Source organism: Rhinolophus hipposideros, assembly GCF_964194185.1.
Source record: "Rhinolophus hipposideros genome assembly, chromosome: 6".
Lineage (NCBI taxonomy): Eukaryota > Metazoa > Chordata > Mammalia > Chiroptera > Rhinolophidae > Rhinolophus > Rhinolophus hipposideros.
In genome coordinates this window covers 25,032,837-25,055,665 of record NC_138052.1, presented here as the reverse complement: position 1 = coordinate 25,055,665, position 22,829 = coordinate 25,032,837, and the positions used below count along the sequence as shown (strand labels likewise).

General features: G+C 35.9%; 1 protein-coding gene across 4 annotated transcripts in view; it reads right to left on the bottom strand.

The window, feature by feature from the left end:
- Positions 1 to 22,829, bottom strand: part of ARHGAP15 (Rho GTPase activating protein 15) — a 625,881-nt gene that overhangs the window by 113,200 nt on the left and 489,852 nt on the right. The gene's annotated exons all lie outside the window — the stretch shown is intronic.

Sequence of the window (22,829 nt, the reverse complement as noted above, 5' to 3'; positions counted from 1 at the left end):
AACACAGCCATGTCCATTTGTTTAAATATTGCTTATGGCTATTTATTCACTACAATGATAGAGTTGAGTACTTACAAAAAAGACTATGGTCTGCAAAGCTTAAACTATTTACTATTGGAGCACTACTATTAACTTCAGAGAAAAAATGTTTGCCAGCCCCTGACCTTGAATAGCAAAAAAAAAAAAGTTTGAAAAAGAACAAAGTTTTAGAACTAACACTATCTGACTTGAAGACTTATAATTTTATAATAATAAAGAAAGTGTGGTCCTGAGTTAGATAAATAGATCAATGAATCAAAATGGATATTTCCAAAATAGACCTAGAGTTACAAGGACAACAGAGGTGCAAAGTGAACTGAGTAAAAAAAGGATAGTATTTTCTGCAAAGGGTACTAGAAAATTTGGATGTCTACATGCAAAAAGGAGTTGACTTAGACCCATATCTTTCAACTTCATATAAAAATGAATGCAAATGGGTCATAAATCTAATGTAAAATCTAAAACTATAAAACTTCTGGAAGAAAACATAGAAGATAATCTTTGTGATATGGGGTAAAGCAAAGATTTCTTAGATATGACACCAAAGCATGATTTAAAAGAGAAAAGTATTGTAAGTCGAACTTCATCAAAATTAAGAGCTTCTGTTTTTTAATATATACTTCTAGGAGAATGAAACGTGAAGACACAAACCAGGAGAAAATACTTGCAAAGCATGTATCTGAGAAAGGGCTCATACTCAGAATATATAAACAAATCTCAAAACTCTTATCATAAAGCAAACAACCTAATAAAAAATGAGCAAAAGATTTGAACAAACACTTCAGAGAAGATGTAAAGATGGCAAATAAGAACATGAAAAGATGTCAAACATTATTGGCCACTAGGAAAATAAAAATAAGTGCAAAATGATTATATTCACTTGATCTGGCAATCCCTAAAGTATGATGTATTTTATAGGAGAGGGCATTTCACTGCTGTCATTTGAGGTGTATCCCAGTTCCTTTCATCTGTAAAATGGGTATAGGAATAATCCTGAGTTCTAGTGACCCAGTGACCGATCCTTAGACTGCCCAATCATGTATTTCAACAGTACTGATATGCATACAGAATTTTGTCATTTTCATTTTCTTGTATTAAAAAGCACACGTTTATTTGATACCTCCCTTATTCAATGATTGTGGAAAACAGACTGCATCTGCTGGAGAACAAACATTGTTTCTTTTCTCCAGATGTCGGCCTTTTCTCCCAGAAGTTGGAGAGCATTGGACAAGCAATAACAGATGATGAACACATGCATAACTACAAATGGGCAAGCTGATTGTTTTCAAAATTGGTATAAACATTTGCTCTTGGGTTGAGATTTAGCCCATAGCAAATCTTTACATTTGCGTAATAAACTCTGAACTAAAAAAAAAATGTTTATAATGGAAGTGCTGACAATGTGAAAATTTAGTTATGGTCAGAAAAGCAGTTTTGTTTAAAAATGCCATTTTACGCTTCCATATTTACTTCCTAACCAGTGACTGAGATGTCAATTTCTGCAAAGTTTTCTTTTCCAGTCCAAAGGAGAATTTGACAACTGTTTTGAAATGAATAAGAGATCTGAATTTCAGCTCCTTGCTTCTTCAACAAATACCAATTAGAGGACAGAAACACGCTGGTTACCTAACTGGTTTCATAGATACTGATGATACTGATGATGAAGATAATGATGATGATGATGGTGATGGTGGTGATGAATGAGACAGAATAGAATTAAGCCTGTTGCCTTTATACAGTATTGGAAAAAGAAATGGAAGGAATTATTAAAAAAATATTTTGCAGCCTCTAACCTTGACTACGCCACAATGCAGTGAGTACATTGACAAGAGATTATAAAGAAAGGTCAGAGAAATACCTTCACTTGCTTATAAGTCACTTAGTGTGGGACTAAATGCATGGTTTTCACTGTAGGGCTGGTATTACAGTGACCTCAGTCGGCTGCTCAAGTGTCTGTCATATGTCTCTATGTTCATACAGCTATGCTTCTCCTTTACACAGCTGAATTGCAAAGACTGCCCTATACTATTCCCTCCCATAATGGAAAAAGAGTAAAAATTAAAATAAGAAATAATATGCAGATATATGCTAACACTGAATCTTTATGAGTATGGAGTTTTCTTTGGTAAACCACGATTGGGTGGAAATCACAGGAAATGTATTGCTTAGAGTCCATAGTGGGAACTTCTGCTATAACTTTGAATACAAGGCAACGATTTTCATTTGAAAATTCAAAGCTATTATTTTTGATGATCTAGACTCTTACTTAGATTTTCACTTATTTTCAGGGAAATTTAAATAGTTTTACAATAAAAGGAGAGGAAAAAAGGAAAAAATATACCCCAAAGACTCAGTTGATAGGCAAGGACTCCCTATGCACAACTTCAGCCTGCGGGTCTGAGTGGAATTCTGTCCTGCTCTCTTTGGTTCAGACACGAGAATAAGGACAAGTGGCTCTTATTCGTGCCATAAAAATGCCTAGTGAATTTCTCCTGAAATTGTTAGACTTTCTTAAAGGCAGAAAAAAAATATGTCAAAGTCTGAGTTGCCCTGTAGGCTACCAATACCCAGAACTTGCCCAATACTGTACTCAAACAATAGAACATACATGTAAAATGTTAACATTTGTATTTTCCTGCATTCAAACACACAGTAGGATACTCCGCTCACATAACTCAAACCATTGCATGAAAGAGGGTTAAAGCTCAAACATAAAAACTTGAGCAACAAGAAGCCATCCAAGCATTAGGAAGGAATGTGGGTTTTGTTTTTGTACTTTTGTTTGCAATTCTAAACCCAGGCAAATGTTCAGTCTTGCCCAAGGTCAAGGAGACTCTCATTGAGCTTATTTAGTATATGTGGGGAACCATCTGAGCAATGGGGAACCAATCCGCTGAGTGAATTGGTATTCCAAGGATTAATACTTAGTCCTCTTGGGCTGATAGATTTCTGAAACTATTTTGAAAAGAGTATTATACACCCTCAGAATATAATGAAGAAGGCATTATGAAAACATATGAAAACATGGAATCCATTCTCATTTTCTATATTAACGAGAAAATTTAAGACACTGAGACACTTTCAAGTGAAAGACATACCTTGAATAAAATAGTGCAATATAAATCTTAAATCGTTAATATTACTAGTTATTTTGTATTTTTACTGTAATTTAACATCATATAAAAATGATGTATATTTGTAAATTGAGTGAAAAAGCTCTGATGGACAGAATTAGAGATACATTTTTTTCCCCCCAAGTGGGATCTTTTTTGGCTTGTTCTCTTTTAATTTTTGCTTGGAGGACTGGAATGTGTTCTTTGTTTATAATTCAATGATTCCCATAAAAACAGCACTGCAGCACCCCTATAATATCGTGTTGTCATTAAACAAAAATGTGTTTGTGCAGAAAAGCACCTAACAACCACAGCTTTGGTGAAGCCTTTCCATAATCCACGATCAGCACTGTAATGTGAGCAGAGCGGATCTAAAATATACTTAAATAAGTGCCTTGCTTCGCCCCCCCCCCTCCTTTTTTCCCCTTAACTACTTGGTGATATTCTAATTAACCATGCTCAATTGATTGCTTTCAAAATAAGAACTAAGAGCTCTCATCTAGTCAAGTGGAAGCTAATTCAACTCTTTTCCACCATGGCAATGATACGTCTCACACACACGGACCCACACCCACATCCAGTGCATGTAGTAGAATCAGATTCTGGATCTTCTGCTTTCAGTCAGGATCGCCTGATAGTCACATTTCTGTGGATTTTCGTGCATCATTTCTCTTTTCATACTTATGAGTATGAATGTTCGTTTTTCATTCACAGCCTGAAATTGTTTTTGGAAGTGTGTGTGTGTGTGTGTGTGTGTGTGTGTGTGTGTGTGTGTGATCATTTGAGAAACTCTCACATTTGGGAAATATGCTATTTAACTTGGAAAAAAGCAAAAGAGTAAATGGGAGAAAACCAACTCAAATCAGGCAGAAGCAAACTCTGACCATTTCATGTCTTAACTCAATTGCCTCTCTCTTTCTTCTGTTCAAAAAGAATTAAAACATCTAATTTGGGTTGAAAAAACACTTAATCATTTGATTACGAGATTACAGTAAGTAGCCAGCGCATCTACGTGCATGACGTTATTCTGCAGTACAATATAAGATTTTCAGATCTTCATGACTGTCCATCACAGGGACATCTTCTCTTTTCCAGTGACATGGATAAGCGAGGGTAAACGATCCAATATATAACTAAATGTCATACACAGACCTGAAAAACTGTTTTCAGCATATATAAATCTCAGTCCAGGCATTACACAACAGTTTAAAATGCTACATGTAAATCATCCAGACTTAAGCTTCTTAGAAAACACAAACCATTCTCTAAGGACATCTGAGACCAGAACTTCAGAAGATGCTGGCTCACTGTGGGATAGCAGACAACAGCGACTCGCAGACCACCCTGGTGTGCAGCAATCAACAATGCAGCGGCCACTTTAGAAAGGCGTCAGACAGTCTGTAAGCAACAAGGCAGAGCCTCCAACTGAGACAGGCCCTGCTAATAAGTGGCTTCCAGTAAAAAAAAAAAAAAAAAAAAAAAAAAAAAAAAAGGCAGCTCTAACATATGCAACAGGTCTCATATCACAATACATTTATTTTGTGTTCTACCTTCTTTCATATGGAACAAGAGTGTCACCTTGAAACACCATGAACAGTGGAAGAGAATACCTTCATGCTCTCATGGCCTTTCATATCTTTATTATAGTGCTGTACTTGTAAATATCTTGCCACATGCCTGTTTCGCCTGCTGGACTGTGAATTTCATGACAGTGGCATCATGTTGGATCACCTTACTGTCTCTAACTTTAACATAGTGTGTGCTTAAGGAGTCATTCAATACATATTTGATGAAAGCATTGCTCTGTTCCAGTACTGTTCTTAGCTTTCTGGGAGACTCCAGACAAACCATGTCATGTGTTTCAGTTTCAGTTTCCTCATCTAACAAATGGGAATAAATGCAGCTTTAAACCTTTTATAAAAAATTAGGAAAAGAGATTATGTATTTGACAATATTTTAAAAATAGTTTTTAAAAAGCATATGTTTGCAAAGTGCAGGTTTGGGCACTTCTTTCAATGTTTTCTTAATGATATTATTTTTATATGATATACAATAGTGTTGAATTTGACTTCCTCTGACAGACAGAAGTTCTCTAATCTTATGTTATAAATCATTTGAAAGAATATTATTAATTTGTATAATTTATACAGCACATTTAATGAGAAAAATAACAAAGTATAATTACTTCAGGAAGTATTGAAAATATTTCAGTTTCCTTATAATTCTCACTTTGTATCAGCAAAAGTACCTCAGTGAATGCTCATACGTGCTGTGATAAGTAGAGAGGCTAAACCACATTTTGTCAATAGGGGCAACTTGCACAAACTAGCTACACAAATAGAAAATAATAATGTTGAAGAAAGCATAATTAATTAATTCAAGCTTTCAGATAAGATCACTGGATCCTGCTGACCCTACATGTTAATCAGTTGATTGATTAATTGCTACAATCATAATAATTATATGGTGCAAATCTAAGTACACTTAATGATAGTGTACACTTAGAGTTAAAAGTTCTCTTCAATCTGCATATCTTTTCTCTTTCTTGAATCAAAGAAGTTGGTTTCATTTACTTTAAAGATATCTTTTGGCTTGTAGAACTGGAAAGCGTATGGCAAAATTAGCCAAGGGTCAATTTTGCTTGTCCAATTAGCCATTTTTGGTCATTTTTCAATGCTCTGTTTAAAAAATTTAAAACAGTCTCACCTATGAAATAAGAATTTTATACTATACATATTCATCAAATTGTATTACTCTTTTCATACGTGGGAAATTTTATGCTTACATTTATACACACACACACACACACACACACCAATATATATCATGGAATCTTTGATTTTGGCAAAATTTTCATTCTGGTCATTCTCAACTTCTAATGAGTTATTCAGTGTTCCAATAGCCATATCTAGTTGGGTGAACCTGAATAATTTCTTGCAACACAAAAGTACGTTGAACTGTCTCGATCCTATGTCCACAAGAACAATGCCAGGAAGAAAAATCAATTCATTGGTGACTTGTGTTTGGTCCCATCTTCTATTGTATGAAACACAACTCATCATCGTAGCTTCTCTGTTTCTATCAAGTAATTTTTATACTCTTGGTCACCTACGTTTAAAACCTGACCTTGATTGTTTATCCAAGTTGACATTAAATCTTTGCAACTTTTCTTTTTTTTTTGTAATTTTTCTTATATATACCTTTTTCTTTACCTTTTTTATTTTTTATTTTATTTATTTATGTTTTTACAAAATAGTGAAAGGTTTTAAAGTTGGTGAAGAGCATAGAAATCATCTAGCTATTAGATGCTTCTTAATCTTTTACATGCATATGAATAACCTGGAGAGCTTGTAAAAATAAGTTTCTGGGTTCCATTCCAAGCGATTGTCATTCAGAAAGTCTAGAATGGGGCCCCGGAATTTTCATGTCTAACAAGATCCCAGGTGATTCTAATGTTACCCATCTGCAGACCGCAATATGAATAGCGCTTATTCTATAACTTTTCTGGGTGGGAGGAGGGGTCACATATCTTCTGAGAATCTTGTTCCAGACAATACACAATTGGACATTTATACAAATTTGGTCAACCGTTCGGAGAGTGGATCATGAACCTCTACATATCCATAAATCTCAATTTCAGAATTTTGATAGAGTATAATTTTATCATTTTACAGGGAGAAAAAAACGGTCCCCAAGTGGACTTACTCAAGGTCATACTTGATTGGTAGCCAAGTATAATATCAGGTAGACAACACAACAGGGTTTCCTGCCTCCTATCTCTCTTCTTAAATATATCCTGCCAATTACCACCAAAATAATTTCTCTAAAACATAGTTCTCAGTTTTTCACTAAGTAGTGAAAATGTTTAATGGGGCTTTCACTGCTATAGATTAAAATTTAAGCCCTTCCATAGTATTGAATTATCTACAATTTATTAGTTAATTTACTGACCAAATATTTACTGAGTAACTTTTACTGTGAAAAGGACTGTGTTAGGCAGGAGAATGTGGGATCAAATACTACGTTTGTAGGCTGCAACCTATAGGGTATTTACAATACTGGCTTCACTCTATCTGCTCTCACTTATCATTTGCTGCTACCTCCACAATATTTACTGCCTTCTACTCAGATTCTTCACTCTCCCCAATACAACACAGTCATCTCAGGGCTGGAGCTTGTGCTCCTGTTCTTTCCCCAACTGGCTCTTCAAACACCACACACACTGAATGACTCCTTCATGAAGTCATGTAACGACTGCACTTTTATCTCTCCCTTTTGTAGAGAATTTATTTTCTTCATCACTTATTGTGCCACTTGATCACATGTAGTTGCATATTCTTCTTTAATTCAGGGACTTTACCTCTTACGACTTCAGTATGCCCTTCATGGATGCGCACCTTGGCTTGGGGTAAAATGCTGCATCATTTTACTACAAAAAGGAAGAGCTGAGCTCACGTTTAGCATTATAAAGGAGAAGGAACCGGCTGGCTGACATCAATGGTTTCCAAAGCAGAACACACATCAGAATCACCTGAGGATTTGCTCACTGCTTTTTCATAAAAATTTCTCAACTTCACCTTAAGAATATTGAATCAAAATCTACCAGAGTATGTCCAGGAATCTGTTTCTATGAAGGTTATTTGGGTCAAAACCACATTTGGGAGCCCCTTAGAGTAACTGATTCTGAGATCGCTTACAACTTTGTCAACTTGCCCTTTTTTAATGCTTTTTATTTTTAGGGTTTTTTTTTTTTTTTAATCACTACAAATGTTCTTATTCTTAGTGCAGAAACTTGCAGAACATAAAAAAGCAAATAAAAAAAAAGAACGAGAAACAAGGGCTATATAGTCATTCCGAGACAACCCTTAATAATTCGAAGTAAATATTTTTTCTTTACTTACAAATGTTTACACATGTATTTTAAAGTAAGTTCATACTGTACATCCTTATGCTCTCCTTTAATATTTATTGACACTTTCCCTTGTGAAGTCATGTTTTCCATAACACAATTTAACAACTGCACGATATTTCAATATATAAATGTGTCATAATTTAAGCTTCCCTAAGTTTGGACATATATGTTACTTTTACATTTTTCACTATTATAAATAACATTTTGAAAAGCAGGCTTGTACATATTCTTGTGCGTATCTCTGAAAATTCCCTAAGGTAAATTTCTAGATATATAATAGCAAATACAAAATCATACACATTTTTAAGTCTTTTGATATATACAGCTAAAATGCCCTCCAAGGAATGCTGTAAGAGTTCCATTTCTAAGTAGCTGACAGTTCTTGCCTCATCATGAACTTTATAGCATTTCATCGACAGCCAGTGTTTATAACATTGGCAGTTCTTTACAAGTAGCCTCAACTTATACCTGCATAGCATACTTCACCACATTGAAGTATTTTTTGTTAAGGTTACTAAATTTTTGGTATCTTCCTTGTAGGTGGCCACCAATGTGCAAAAAAAGAAATTTCTAACACAAAAGCTAAAAACCTGAGGCAGGAGAATGCTATTTTCTTGGGATATACCTTATTGTAGCCATCTTTTTAACAAATATCTGGTTCAAAACAGTGTTGATTGAAACTGATGGCTAATCTTAATAACTTCTATTTGTGAACACCAGCAAGGTCAACATGGTGCTACTTGTGCAGTTTTCTTATGGTAGTTAAGGCACCAACAGATTTTATATGGATTCTCTCTCTCTCTCTTTCTCTCTCTCTCAGAACTATTGATCCAGAATACCCACTGCTAAGCAAGTATGCAAAATGCAGTGCTACTTAGCATTGGGAAATCCCAAATCTGGTGCCAAGAGGTTCATAAACATAGTAATGAACCCCTGTGTCAAAAGTGACACTATTTAACAGCAAGTAAGAATAGCCTTCGAGATGCTTTGCATCTGGAGTTGTTCCACTGCATGGGAACAGAACATTCATGATGGTTGTAGTTGTAACACTAGATTCTGGAAAGGCAATCTACTTCAGTCTGCAAAGTAAGCTAAAGGGAATGGCTGCTCACACATGGTCCTGATGCCACCGACATAAGAAACACAGCAACAGGAGCAGTGAAATAGGAATTCGGTGGCAGATGGAAAGGTCTGTGGGAAGTGTCCACCCAGCTTTGTTTGGCCCATATTCTGAAACAACTAGAATAAATACTTAGTGTCATAATTTATACGCATATCAGTACCAATAAATCAGAATCATGCAAACAGTCATGTTTATTATATCCTTGTTGCTTAATATTCATGACAGTAATTTATTTTTATAGTACAGTTTCACTGTTCTCTCCACCATTGCTTTGCATTTAAGTCTGGCAAGTTGTATTAGCAGGAGTTCAGGTAACCCTTTGAAGACTGCAAAAGTTCACTAGTGCAAACAAAATACTTCATTTGCTCATTTAATTTGCTCCTTCCTCGCTTGTAAACTTTTAACTATAGACATTATAGAAATGTGTATAAGTTATATAGTGATGTCAGTTTGACATATAGAAAATATGAAAACTAGAGTTGGCATACGTCTCTGAAGGCAGCTGTATAACGAACGGAGCTTAAAAAACAGATAAGGGCATTTGGAGAGATATATAAGCGGCTAATTCTTAAATTTACTGTCAGCAAAATGGGTTAAATTAAATGCACTTCCCACCGCTCTTATTCATCTATTGACCAATTCTTCCCACTCCCCAATTCAGCAGTCTATTGCTACTTATTACTATGCATTGTTAAAGGAGGAATTATATGAAGAAACCACCCAAAGCATGTTGCGTTTTTATGTTTAACAAAGACGTCAAACATTTCTTTTTTTTTAAAGAAGACTATCATCGAGTGTGAGTGAACATGGTATCAATATTTTAACTATAGCTCGGCTTTTTCTATTATGAATATGATGGGTTGAAATAATGAATTTCTTTTATAGACTCCATGAATATACATTTCTAGCATATGATATGAAAGGCGAAGGCTTCAGTGTAGTCCCATCTTTCAATTAAATAACGTATATGATGAAAGTTGTGAAAAACTTTATGGTATTATTTCTTAATTAACTTGCTGGAAAATGTAATAAGGATGTAATGCCTTATTTCTATGTACACTGTAAAGCATTTCTTTCTTCATGTGCTGGGTGTGTTTAAAGTTCACTGGTGCTTAATTTTATTTTTAAAAGTTTTTTCCAGTGATCCAGGTAGAGGAATGAGCACCTATAATATTGCCTTGGATACAGAACGCACTACAAATTTTTGTTGATTTCATTTGAAATTGAATAGTCAAGAGAGAAACCTTTCTTAAATAATGAAGTTTTGAGACCATGTAGATGTAGAGACATTTATCCACTAGTTTCCTCTCACTGTACTTCTTGACAACATGCTGTCTTTCTCCGAACCATATTTAAGTATACTAATTATCTCATTCTTAAGTAGACACTTATTATCACTTTGTCCAAATTAGGCAAAAGTGATAGTGTCATGGTTAAGAGAAACAGCGTTAGAATCTTCCAGTTCTGGGTTCAAATCTCAGCTCAGCAACTTCTCAGCTGGTAGCCTTAGGCATGCCGTTTAGTTTTTGTTTCCTAAATTGAAATGATGGGAATAACAGTATCTACCACAAACAAATGTTACAAATATTAACTTAAATGGCAAAATGTACAAATAGCACTTGGCAAGTGAAATATGGAAGGCTATCATAAAATGAAACTATTTATATGGACAGTTCCAGGGCTCATGTCTCTCTATCTATCTATCTATCTATCTATCTATCTATCTATCTATCTATCATCTATCTATCTATCTATCTATCTATCTATCTATCTATCTATCTTTCTATCTATCTTTCTATCTATTACCTATCTATTTATCTTAATATTGCTCTATTAGTTTACAATATTTATAATTCAAATTAATTCTAAAAATTGTCCAAAAGTCTAAAGAATTCTGCTTTGTAAATTTGGACAGCCTTTTTCTACAATTCTTACTGGCACAGTTTTCAAAGTTTTCCCCCAAATGTTATACGTAGTTATCTCTCATTGTTCCAGTGTTCCAAATGGCCTTCCAGTCTGTGCTACGTGGTCTTAAAATGTATAAGAACCTGGATTTGGACAGGGAAAACATTGTTCAAATTGCAAAAGTCATAATACTGAGCAGAAGGCTGAATGATAGGACTGAAGTATTTATAGTTAAAAACTTGGGTTTTGGTCCCAGTTCTAGTTGTGATGTGCCTCAGGTGAATAAGTCTTCTGAACATGCAAAACTTAAAACTTAAAGGCAAACTCCCTTGCTAGTGTTATTGTCTTGACAGCCTGGGATCAAGAGGAAATGAGCACAATTGTGCAGAGTTGCGTGCATATTTCTGCATGTCGGTTTAAAAATGCACCAACTTAATATGAGAATGAAATGGGTAAAAGTGACACCTGGGACTTGAAATTCAATTTCAGACACCAACAATATAATTAACAAATATTAATAAAGAGCTAATTAAATCTTGTGTTGAAATAATAGGAAAACATTGTCGGAATAAAGGAGGAAACTTTATCCTGCACTGATAAAGTTGTACATCTAATATACATTAGGTTGGTGCAAAAGTAATTGCGGTTTAAAAGATTTAAAATAATTGTAAAAATTACAATTACTTTTGCACCAACCTACCAATGAAGTATGTTTTCTGAATATTTTTGTATCCCGCCCCCCAATTCATATGCTGAAGACTTAATCCCCAGTATGATGGTATTTGGAGGTGTGGTCTTTGGGAGGTAACTAAGTTTCAATGAGCTCATGAGGGTGGGGCTCCATGATAGGATTAGCGTGTGCTTGAAAGAACACTGAACAGGATTGGAGTTTATATTTTAAATATTTTCAAATATTAAGGGACTGTTAGAAAAACTTGTTTGGATTCTGGCATTGACTGATGTGATTTTTCTAGTTATGTTCAAGCTGGTCTGTCTTTCCCTTTTGTGGAGAGCTCTGGGTCTTCTGCTTGGCTAACACTGCTCCACATTTGTCCAGGGGTCCAGCTCTCTGAAGTCCTGAGCATTACAGATTTGAGCACAGGGATGAGGGTTTCTGAGGTCTTTCTGTGTCTAATAATTTCTCAGGATCATTTCATTTTGTTTTCTCCTTAAAACATTTTCCTAACACAGCACAAAGGAATAGAAATCTCTGACAAAATATTTCAGTGAGGTAATAAATAGTTCCTTCCTAGGTGCCAATTAGATATTCAGAGAATACACACAAAATGTGTCAAAGAACAATCTTACTATTGTGCGTCGAGTTAGGGGCCTGGAGGAGGAGCTCTAAAGATCGTTGATTTCATCTGTTGGTGAGACAGTATCAACCCACAACTAGCACAACAGATGGCACTAATTAGGTCTGCCCATCCGTTATTTGGCAGAAGAATAGACTTGAGACCTGAAAGAGTCAACCTTGCGTCCGCTGGACACTCAAAGTGAGAAGAAAAAGAGAAAGGGGCCAAGAGCTGATTGGTTAGACAGTAATCATGGACTCAGAACTATAGGCATTTGATCTTTTAGAATTTCAGTTTTCTGAAAAATAAAGGTGTGATATGAAATAAAATGGAGTGGGGGGCTGCACATTTAAATAGACAATGAAAGGAGGAAACCCTCAGAATTATCCAATATCACTATTTTATCGCTCGTGGATTTTTAAAACTATATGTGTGCTTTTATCTTCCAAAAATATTACTTCTACTCTTAAAACCCATGCTGCTACTTGATTTCTACAAAAGTGTATCCATTTTCCATGTTTTTGTTTCCCAAAGTGTAGATAAAAATGTTTGAGTCAATGCTTAGGGAAAAATTCCATTCTCCAAAGCACACGGCAATTCTCAGCGAGGATATTCTGATGTTCCAACCAGAGCAGTATTCTCTCAGGAAATTTGTAGTACTCCAACAGACATCACATCGAAAGTTTAACTCCCCAGAACAATCAGGAGTGAGCCAAATGAGGAAATGCCGCATTTCAAGGAGCCCATGATAGTCCTAGAAGCTATTCAAATCAAATTCCTTTACTGACAGAGAAGTGGAGAACCAAAGACAGATGTGTGAACAGATGAGAGCATGTGACTGAATATGAGCAGATCAGAGAAAGCAGAGAAAGGCACCCATTTTCCCTCCAAACCAGATTTTGAAAATAGCTCAAGCGATGTTCATGTGGAAGTTCTCTTGAGATAAATAAATAAATAAATAAATAAATAAATAAATAAATAAATAAATAAATCTACCTTTTTAAAAACTGTAATATCGTAAGTTGTGAGAACTGAAAAGATAAAATGAAACATTTCAGGTTTGGAAAATGAGAGTGTGTGCATGTGTGTGTCTGTGTCCCTGTCTAAGTGTGCGTATGAGAAGGGATACTTGTTGAGTATGGGTTAGCTGATAAGTCTTTTAATGTTTTTCTCTGTGAGAAAGATCTACAGTGTTATTAACATTTGCACAAGCTGGTGTATAGCCTATCCTGCCACACCCTAAATTCCTCACCTATCAATGAGTCTATGACCTACACAAACAGAAACGGGGTACACGACCAGCAAAGTAGCTAATTTGATAACTGAGAGAAGGCATTATTTTGAAGTTGTCTCTTCTGGTGTCACTGTGACTGTCACAGACTTACTAATATTTAATAGAAGCAAGGTAGCATCAGGTTGGAGAAAATAGCCTCTGGGCTATTATGAAGATGTATGTTCTAGAATAAAGTGACAGGCTTTGGATTAATCAGGTGAGGTTGCACCTGGGAACTGGTGCAGAGCAAAGGAGAAATGTCAAGAGATAAAGAAAGAAACTGGGAGTCCCTAGAGCATTTATTATCCAAAACATATTTGATGCTGTTTGGAATTCTAGAAACAAATATTAAAGCAGAATAAAGATAGCCATATGTGTCACTTAGGACAGCTTTATTGGTGAGTGGAAAGGCTTGTGAGAGAGGACAAAAAAGTCATCTGAGAGTGCTAAGGATAGTCGATTGTCCTCTGATTTAATAATAGTAGCTAACACTTACTGAATACAATGTGCCAGGAAATCCGCAAGTGCTTTGTCATCATTAGAATTTCATTAAATTCTTTACGATCCCCATGGAGTAGATACTATTTTTATGTCCATTTTATAGATGTGGAAATGGAGGTGTAGAGAGGTTAAGAACTTGCTCAAGGTCCTACAGGTAGGAAACAGTGGAGTCAAAATTTGAATGGAGGTGGTGATGTGCCATGCAAGTAGAAATTTTGGCTTTGCTGATGCGAGTGGACCTCACGGAGAAGCTGACCTGTGAATGGTAATCTGGGGATGTGAACCGGTAGAGGCGATGGGCAGTCAAAGACCCTCAGTGTCCCTGGGGTATTCAATGAAGAGCCAGGCAACCATTGGACTTGAATGAGATGGGCAAGGCAAGAGAAGTGTGGGTCGTCAGATTATGTAGGGCTTTGAAGACCTCGCAAAGAATCTGGCTTTTCTGCAAAAGGAAATGGCAAGTCAGTTGCATCGTCTGCCTTTCTTTATAATTAGGGCCACACTGGACTGAGTGAGAGAAAAAAATTTACTGGGAAAGTAGGAGATGCCATTCTCCTGTAGATGTGCCCAGAGTCAGAGTTGGGAGTGGGTGGGCAGAGATTTTTTTGGAAGTAACCTGACTTGTGATCATAATGTGGTGTTGGTGTCAACAGTAAGAATGTGAAGGGAGGCAGGCATCTCACTGTAACATGAAAGGCCACAAACCTTCAGTTTCGTTAGGATTTACGGATGCAGTGAACCTGATAACAGGCAATGAAAACCAGTCACTTAAATCTACCGTTAGAGGAATGGACCATGATAACTGTTTTCTACTGAGGTATTGAGGAGAAATTCTGCATTTTGTTATATATTTTTTTAAAGTATGTCGTTTCAGCGGGAGCAGGGATACTCGGGAAGCTGACTCATGAAAGCTGACTGGCTGATTGCTCAGCTTGAAAGTTAATTGCTTAGAAAAAGTGACCTTTTAAGGATATGGAAGAAAGGAGTGCAAGTAAAAGAAAAGTTTTAAGGAAAAGCACATTTTCAATGGAGCTGATGTCTTACCACTCAATTAATTTCAGAATCAAGGCCCAATTTTAGTTCTGAATCACCTTCTAGTTTTACTTACAAAGGACTTTTCATTAAGCCAAATTAAGTAGATCGAGGTCCAGTTGTTCATTATCTAGCAGTAAAGCATTCCTACAAAAAGACACCTGTGCAAGCCATTTGGCTCTAGTCAACTATTTTTTTACAATTTAATTATGAATATAATTAGAATGAGTTAAGAGACAAGCTAGGCATCAGCCATAAAATTTCTGGTTTGCTAACACACACACACACACACACACACTTATTAAAAAGCAACCACAAGAAAAAACCCGCCAAGTCTGTGAGAATGTTAACGTGCAGTGGACACTTTAGTGGAAGGGAGGTATTTGTAAAATCTACCTTTATTTTAATTTCCTTGAAATGGTGCAGGAGGATATTTTTATACTGTATTATTTTTACATCTCTGGTTTCTTTGTGGTAACCCTTCAAACCCTGCTTTTTATTTTCTCTAGTTTTAAGGCAATTTATCACTATCATGCTTTCATGTTTAGCAACTGTTTGTAGTCAAGTGCCTTGCAAGCTCTGTTTCTTTTCTCCCATAGAGTGTCATCATGGAATTGATGATGCATCAAAAATAGCTTGACCAAAGGGCAAGATAAAGTCAAGAGTAAAGAAAATATTTGCAAATATACTTGACTGGCTTTTTCTCCCCAATTAGTTATTGAAACTATAAAGGTAAAATGGCATGTAGCCATAGAAAAAAAACACCAGGACATGCAATAGATACTTTCTGCCATACGGCATTGTCTTTAATTTAAATCATTTTTATATGAGGATTGTGTGACTGACAGATATATAGGAGTATGAGTTATATTTAAAAATAGGCATGGGGTAGGCTCTACCTTTGGTGACTGTAACAGACTGCATTTTAATGGTGCTTAGGCAGTCTTATGGATACCATTTCTCACAATTAGTTTTATTGCTTAATTAATCAGGGTTTACAAAAACTGGGCATTAAAAAATACACTGTTTTCTAATGCATGTGTGACTACAGCCTTTAAATTGAAGATTTATATGCTACATTATTACGATCTCCATTTATCATTGGCTTGCCTAATATCTAATACATATATACATATATGTATACGCACATATATAAAATAAACATGACATATGTAACAACCATTATATGTAATATTTACTTAAGAGAAGCTGGAAAAGATGACAAGGAAATTAATATTGGAACCATAAGGTTGTTTTGATCAGGGAGTTAGCATTGATTGCATTCCCATGGTAGGAATTATATAGAACATTACTCAGGGGCAGGAAGAAAAATAATTATTTGTGTACACAAAAGGAAACTTTGGAAACTTAGAAGACAGCAAACTAACAAATACAAACTCCCATGCTCAATTATGGGCACCAAAGAGCTGAGGTGAATAAGGTGACCAAAATGAAATTAGTCCTTGACTAAACAAGCTTTGGTCCTGGCTCGAGTCAAATCGCTAAGCCTGTTTATCACAAGTAATAGATAACACTCTTATAAGTAAATGCATGAGGTCATTTTTTTCTTTACTTCCATATCCTCTACTAGTTAATCTATAGTTTAACTCTCATGTCAACTCTGATGATTATTTGGATTTGAGAGAAAGCACATCAAAATTGATGGACTAAGAGCATCTGTCACCTGGAGGTGGAGCAGGTGCTACCTGTAAGAACTACGAGAGAGAAAAACATGTAGGCAGAAAAATGGATTCACATATACAGAGGGTGCCAAAAAAAAAATGCATACACATTTTAAGAAAGGAAAAAAACTATTAAAATTGTAATACTCAGTATATACCGAAAACAAAAGATGAATGCAAGTCATGTGTGACTTCTGCAATCACAAGAGGTATTTGTAGTGGTTACCATCAGCGTCCAGACACTTCTGATTACGGCAAACTACTGCTTGAGCAACATTGACCAAAGTGTCCACTTGTATACATTCTTTTGGCACCCCTAGTATGTGCACACCTCAAATCCCAGAGTCTGTGAATATGTTGCAAAAAAGATTTTGTCAATGAGATTAAGATAAGGACCTTGAGATGGGGAAAGTATCCTGGATTACACGGGTGGGCCCGATGTAATCGTGAGGGTCCTTAAAAGTGGAAACTGGAGACAAATAAGAGTCAGTGGGAGGTATGATGATGGAAGAGGTCATGTAATGTGTCGTCATGTGACTGCTGCCTATGAAGGTGGTGGAAGGGAACCAATAGCAAAGGTTTGCAGCAGGCGGTCTCTTGAAGCTGGGAAAGGCAAGGAAGTGGGTTCTCCCCTCCAGCCTCCAGAAAGAAACTCAATTCTTCTAACACTGGTTTTAGCCCAAAGAGACCAACTGACAGACTTCTGTCCTACAGAACTATAAGACAATAAATCAAGAAATTTTAAGCCACTGTGTCTGAGATAATTTGTTATGGCAGAAATAGAAAACTAATACACATGCCTTCTAGGAAACAGTGACTCTGAGTGGCTCCAACTCAGAAAGCAGAAAGAAATCCCTGGCTGAGCACCCTGAAGCAGTCCATTCAATATGAATTAGAAAGAGAAGGCTCTAGAAGAAGGCATCCTGGAAAAATAAGACTCTGTACAATAGTGTCAGAAAAGAGTAAGGACATTATAAAAGAAAAAAAGAAAAAAAAAGCAAGGACAAAGAGAAGCAATTACAATCTCCAGAAAAATAAATAAATAAATACAAAATCTACACAGGAAAATCATGATCTAACTACAAATGGAACCAAATGTGGCCAAGAGTTTAAGCAATTTTGGGAGTGTAATAAAATAGATTCTATTCTTCTCATGAGAAATATTGTTTGAGAATTGTAGGGATTGTGAGAGTGAATTCAAAGAGAAGAAATCTTTTGAATCCACTAAATCAGGCAGTATTATAGACTCATAAAAACACAAATATAAATGCTGTTTATTAGTTTTCTAATTGGTCAAACCACTGAAGACTTAGAACAACCACTAAAATTTAAAGGAGTTAGTGACCAATGAACATGAAGAAGGAAAGAGAGGTAAAGGGAAAGTGGAAAGTAAAATACATTCACTTTACAACAGGAAGTTAGGAGCTATTGATTAATGTTGATGAAATAAGAAATAGGATTATGTGTATTATTTAACATCTAAATATAATAACATGACTATCAAATTTTGGAGGAAGTCGAATAGAATAAATCAATTTTTCATATCAGGTATTATCCATAACTGATAAGCTAAGAAGTAGATATGTTATCCAGAGTTATAAAGGTAACCAATAGAAGAGATTAAAACTGAAATAGTTAAATGAGGTTTCCTTTTATGAGTAAGCCTGGGCATGTGAAGTGGTAGGGCCCAATCCATCACTTTTCATCATAAAATCCTCTGTAAAATTTAGTTTGTTGTATATTGTAATTTGATACATGTGAAATACTGAAAAAAAAAAGAATACTAATAACACTTAAGCTTGAAAGTGTTACTCATATGAAAGAGGAAAATAATGTGTATATCTAAATGATTTTCAAAAGGGTATGGATGATCAATTAGTTATATAAAAAAGTAGTCGAGGATTAAAATGGACTCAGAGAGGCAATATTTAAAGCCTTGATGACTTTAGTATCTCGTAGTAAATATTGAAACATTGCTCACTCTTGGAAATCTCTATCTTATTTTTAAACTAAAACCCAAAACTAAAAATTTTAATCATTTAATTTAATTCTAACCTTGGTTGAAAAATAAAAAAGATAGATATGCTTGTGGTCTTACATAGACTGATAGAGGATTTATAGGTCTTATATAGGGTAATGTAACAGTCAGATATTTGGCAACAGCTAGTTACTTATTTTTCGAGTAAGATTTCTTTTAGATAAACATTCCCAGAAAGGCAATGTAGGATGATGGAAAGTATTTATGTTTTAGAGTCTGAAGTTGAATGCTAAGTTTAATCTTTTGAGCCATGTGAACTTGGGAAATATTTTGTGACTTACTTTATTACTCTGAAAAATAAATGTATTTCAAATCGTTTATCTAGCATCTAATATAGAATAAGGAAAACGTTATTTTATTTAATTCTCATAAACCTATTGGCTAGAAATTATTTTCCACACAATTTTTCCACTTTTCCAATAGCTGCTGCTTTGTTATTCTCAGGAAAAAAAAAAAAAAGTAATGAGATAATTGTAAAAAATGCAATGAGTTTTTCTCCTTTCTTTCCGTCTCCCAGGAATTTTGGGAAAATGCGGATATCAAAATAGAAAAGACACTGGTTTGTGTCTCTTTTCTTTAGATCTGTAGAGTTACCAGAAAGAAAACATTGGGGATAGAGGTAAACTTAATACATTTCCTAGGATTTCAATGTACTGGAAATGGCCAGACCCCTGCAGGTCTTTACCCACAGATTGCATCACCTATCATAAAACTCTATAGTTGTGTTTTTGTTCCAAGTTCATATTTACTGTACTAATAATGCCGTTAGCACAAGTCATATCCAGGGAATTAGTCATTGCAGTCAGTGGGTTAAATCCCCACGAAAAAACCTGCAGGTGACCGAGTTGCACTGACCTTAAGTATAGAATTTCCGATCAATAACTACAGTACTTGGATTCTGAAATATAAAACAATCTCTAGTGTTTTCGTTACCCCAGTGGGTGTTATCAGACAGGAGATCACTATGGCAATTGCAGGTTCTTCTCATATTAATATTTGCTTTCGGTCCAAAAAGAAACAATTTTAAAAATTAAATGCCTTCTGTTCTTTTTTCTTGGACTATGTAATGATGACTTTCAAACATATAAAGAAAATTAACAGTAATTTAAATAGCACAAGTAGTCATTAATTGCTTGTACATGAAATAAAATTTCCTCCTCAGAGATAAAGCGTTCCAGTTGGATGTAAAATTCCTTTGGTCTAATCACCTTTTAAATCTATTATAAAAGGGTAACAGATCTCCAATTTGGGATGAAGTAAAAATGTGAAGCCTTCACAAACTGGGCTTGGGAATAGTGAGACCGAAAAGGGATATCATGCTATAACTACATGAACTATATCATTGCCTGGCATGGTGTTCTGCTAGTGTTTAAACCAAAGAACAGAAACCACTTCAAGTATTTACACCAACAGAGAAAATTATTTTGATGCAGAGAACTGGTTACCCATGTGACGAAGAAGCCAAGAGCCAAATAAAGAAGACAGAAGTAACCATGAGACCAGCCATTGCAGGAAGCCACGACCAGGATAGAGGGGCTAAAAGAGGAGCAGCCACATCGTAAGATGGAAGCTGGAACCAGAGTGGACCTGGCCAGCCCACGCTGATGCCATGGAGGGGACGCATCCTCAGACAGAGAAGCTCCCTGAAGCATGTGGGCAAAGGTGAGGGGGTCCTGGCCTTTTCTGTCCCCTTTCCCTGCTATCTACTGCTCGTTGCTTCCACTGGCGGCCACAGCAGGAGGATAGCCCTCAGAGCTCCCATGAAATACAAGCTTCTCATGGTACAGAGCACGGAGGTGAGGGCTGAAAATGGCCAAAGAGGCCCATAGTCAACATACCTAGTCACTTCCCCTGTTAATTTACTTTACCTGATTGATTCCCAGCTTATTCCTTTTATAAAAAGCCAGGAACTTGGGGACAGGTCCATTGAGCTTCTCACTTTATAGATTTTACAGGAGGTAGTGAGAGCTATGATAATGCTTAACCCCCCCTCTGTCTTTATACTTATGTTTTCAAAGATTTATTTTTTTTCTCAATTGGTGCACAGTGAGGTAAAAGTACCTCCTCTTGTGCTTTTTTTTACCATTGCCAAAGAACTAGGTGGCCATTCTCCCATTTCTTAAGGCTATTTAAATATGAACTACAACCTAGAACTGAGTTTAGAACACAGGAACTAACTTTCAGGTGATGCCAGAAATACATAAGTTAGTAAACACAGGCCTCTGCCCAGCATCATAACATATTTCTCAGACATAGTATCCTGTCGCTTAGTCCCTCCATTTTACATATTAATAAATGAAAAGTACTATCCTGAGTTAGGTAAGTCACGGTTGCTCAGCTTGACTCTCCTTGCTTGAACAATGAAGGAAAATTCTTTTGTCTCTTCACGTCTAGATTGCTTTCTCAAATTCAGCTTGTCTAGAGAAACACTGTTAGCATTCACACAGTCTCTCACATTTTAACAAGCCTTTTCTGAGGACCATCTCATTCATTCTCACTATCATTCATTTTATGGGTGTTGGCAACAGCTTCCCGTCTCGGTTTTTGCCTTGTTCTGATCCTGGCGGTGCTTCCGAAATTCTGTTCAGTCTGGACCTGAGTCTTATGACAGTACAGAGATGGTCCTACTGTTTATGGGAATTCAAAGAATGTATCCTCACCTGGGTTCTGAGGACCTGTTTCCCATATTTGTTAAGCAAAGGGAAAGGCTGGCCTAGTATCTTTAGAAGTGGGAGAACTAAGGAAAGCTTAAATGGTGGCTCTTCCAGATCACAGCCCTCAAATTAGCACATGTACAAATATGCTACCAAGTAAGATCATTTCACTTAAAAGTATGGGGACCATGATGTGAAATTTGTATGATTTCTTTAAATATACACAAAGATAGATGCCCAAATGCAAGCCTCCCTGATTTCCTATGAGAACACTGTCCCATAATTGTGAGTGATCTTTCATGCTCACGTGTTCCAGGACAGAGTATCAGAATAAGCTGTTATAGAAATGCATGCTTGTTTATTCTTTTTGTTTATTCCTCCTTCTAAAAAGAAGTTCAGAGGGACTGGGAACTATAAAATACCATTCATTCTTCCTGAGAAGGAGAGGAAGCATGAAATGAAATGTTATGACAGGATAAGAGCTCCAGCTTTACCTCAAAACCCATAGTTAGCACACTGCTCCTATATTCAACAAGACGATCTGAAATTGTGAGCAGGCAACAAGAGCAACATCTTGGGAGAAGAAACTTTGCTTTATTCTTCTTGATATCACTTTGCCGGAGCTTTAAACAGTATCTTCATACTTGTATCTTTTTTATACAAGTATCTTTTGTGAAATAAAACACAGAATAAAGGGCATATTGAGGAGCTGTTCTCCAACATGGGCTGCCCAAATCCCCACTCCCACTGACGGAAACATGGCACACACCACCAGCTAAGATCAGACCTCCTAAGTAGAGCTTTTTTTTTTTTCTTGGAGATTTTTTCTTGTTTGGACTTTAATTAAGCTCCTGCTAGGCTTGTAAGCTTTTTTAATTTTACCTTTCTTGTTTTTTTCTTTTTCTTCCTTGAATCAGCTTACTTGCCAGGAACCTTTTTTTCCAAGCTGTCACAATTATAGTAAGAGTACCCTAAGCTATTCAATTCAGAGATAAACTAGTAGCTGCTTCTCCAAGAATCAATAGCAGAAGTTTCCTTCCATTTAGAGAGATTTTCATTCATTCATTCATTCATTTTTACTTCGGTGTGTGTATGTATGTGTTTTATGGATGAGAACATAATAGAAAAGGAAGCTTCATGAAGTGTGCAATGACTACTGGCCAGTAATTGATATACCTCAACCTCCCATAAACTCACCAGTTTAACAGAAGACACTTTGCCATCACTTAATTGAATACTCACACTGCTTATCAGCAAACTGT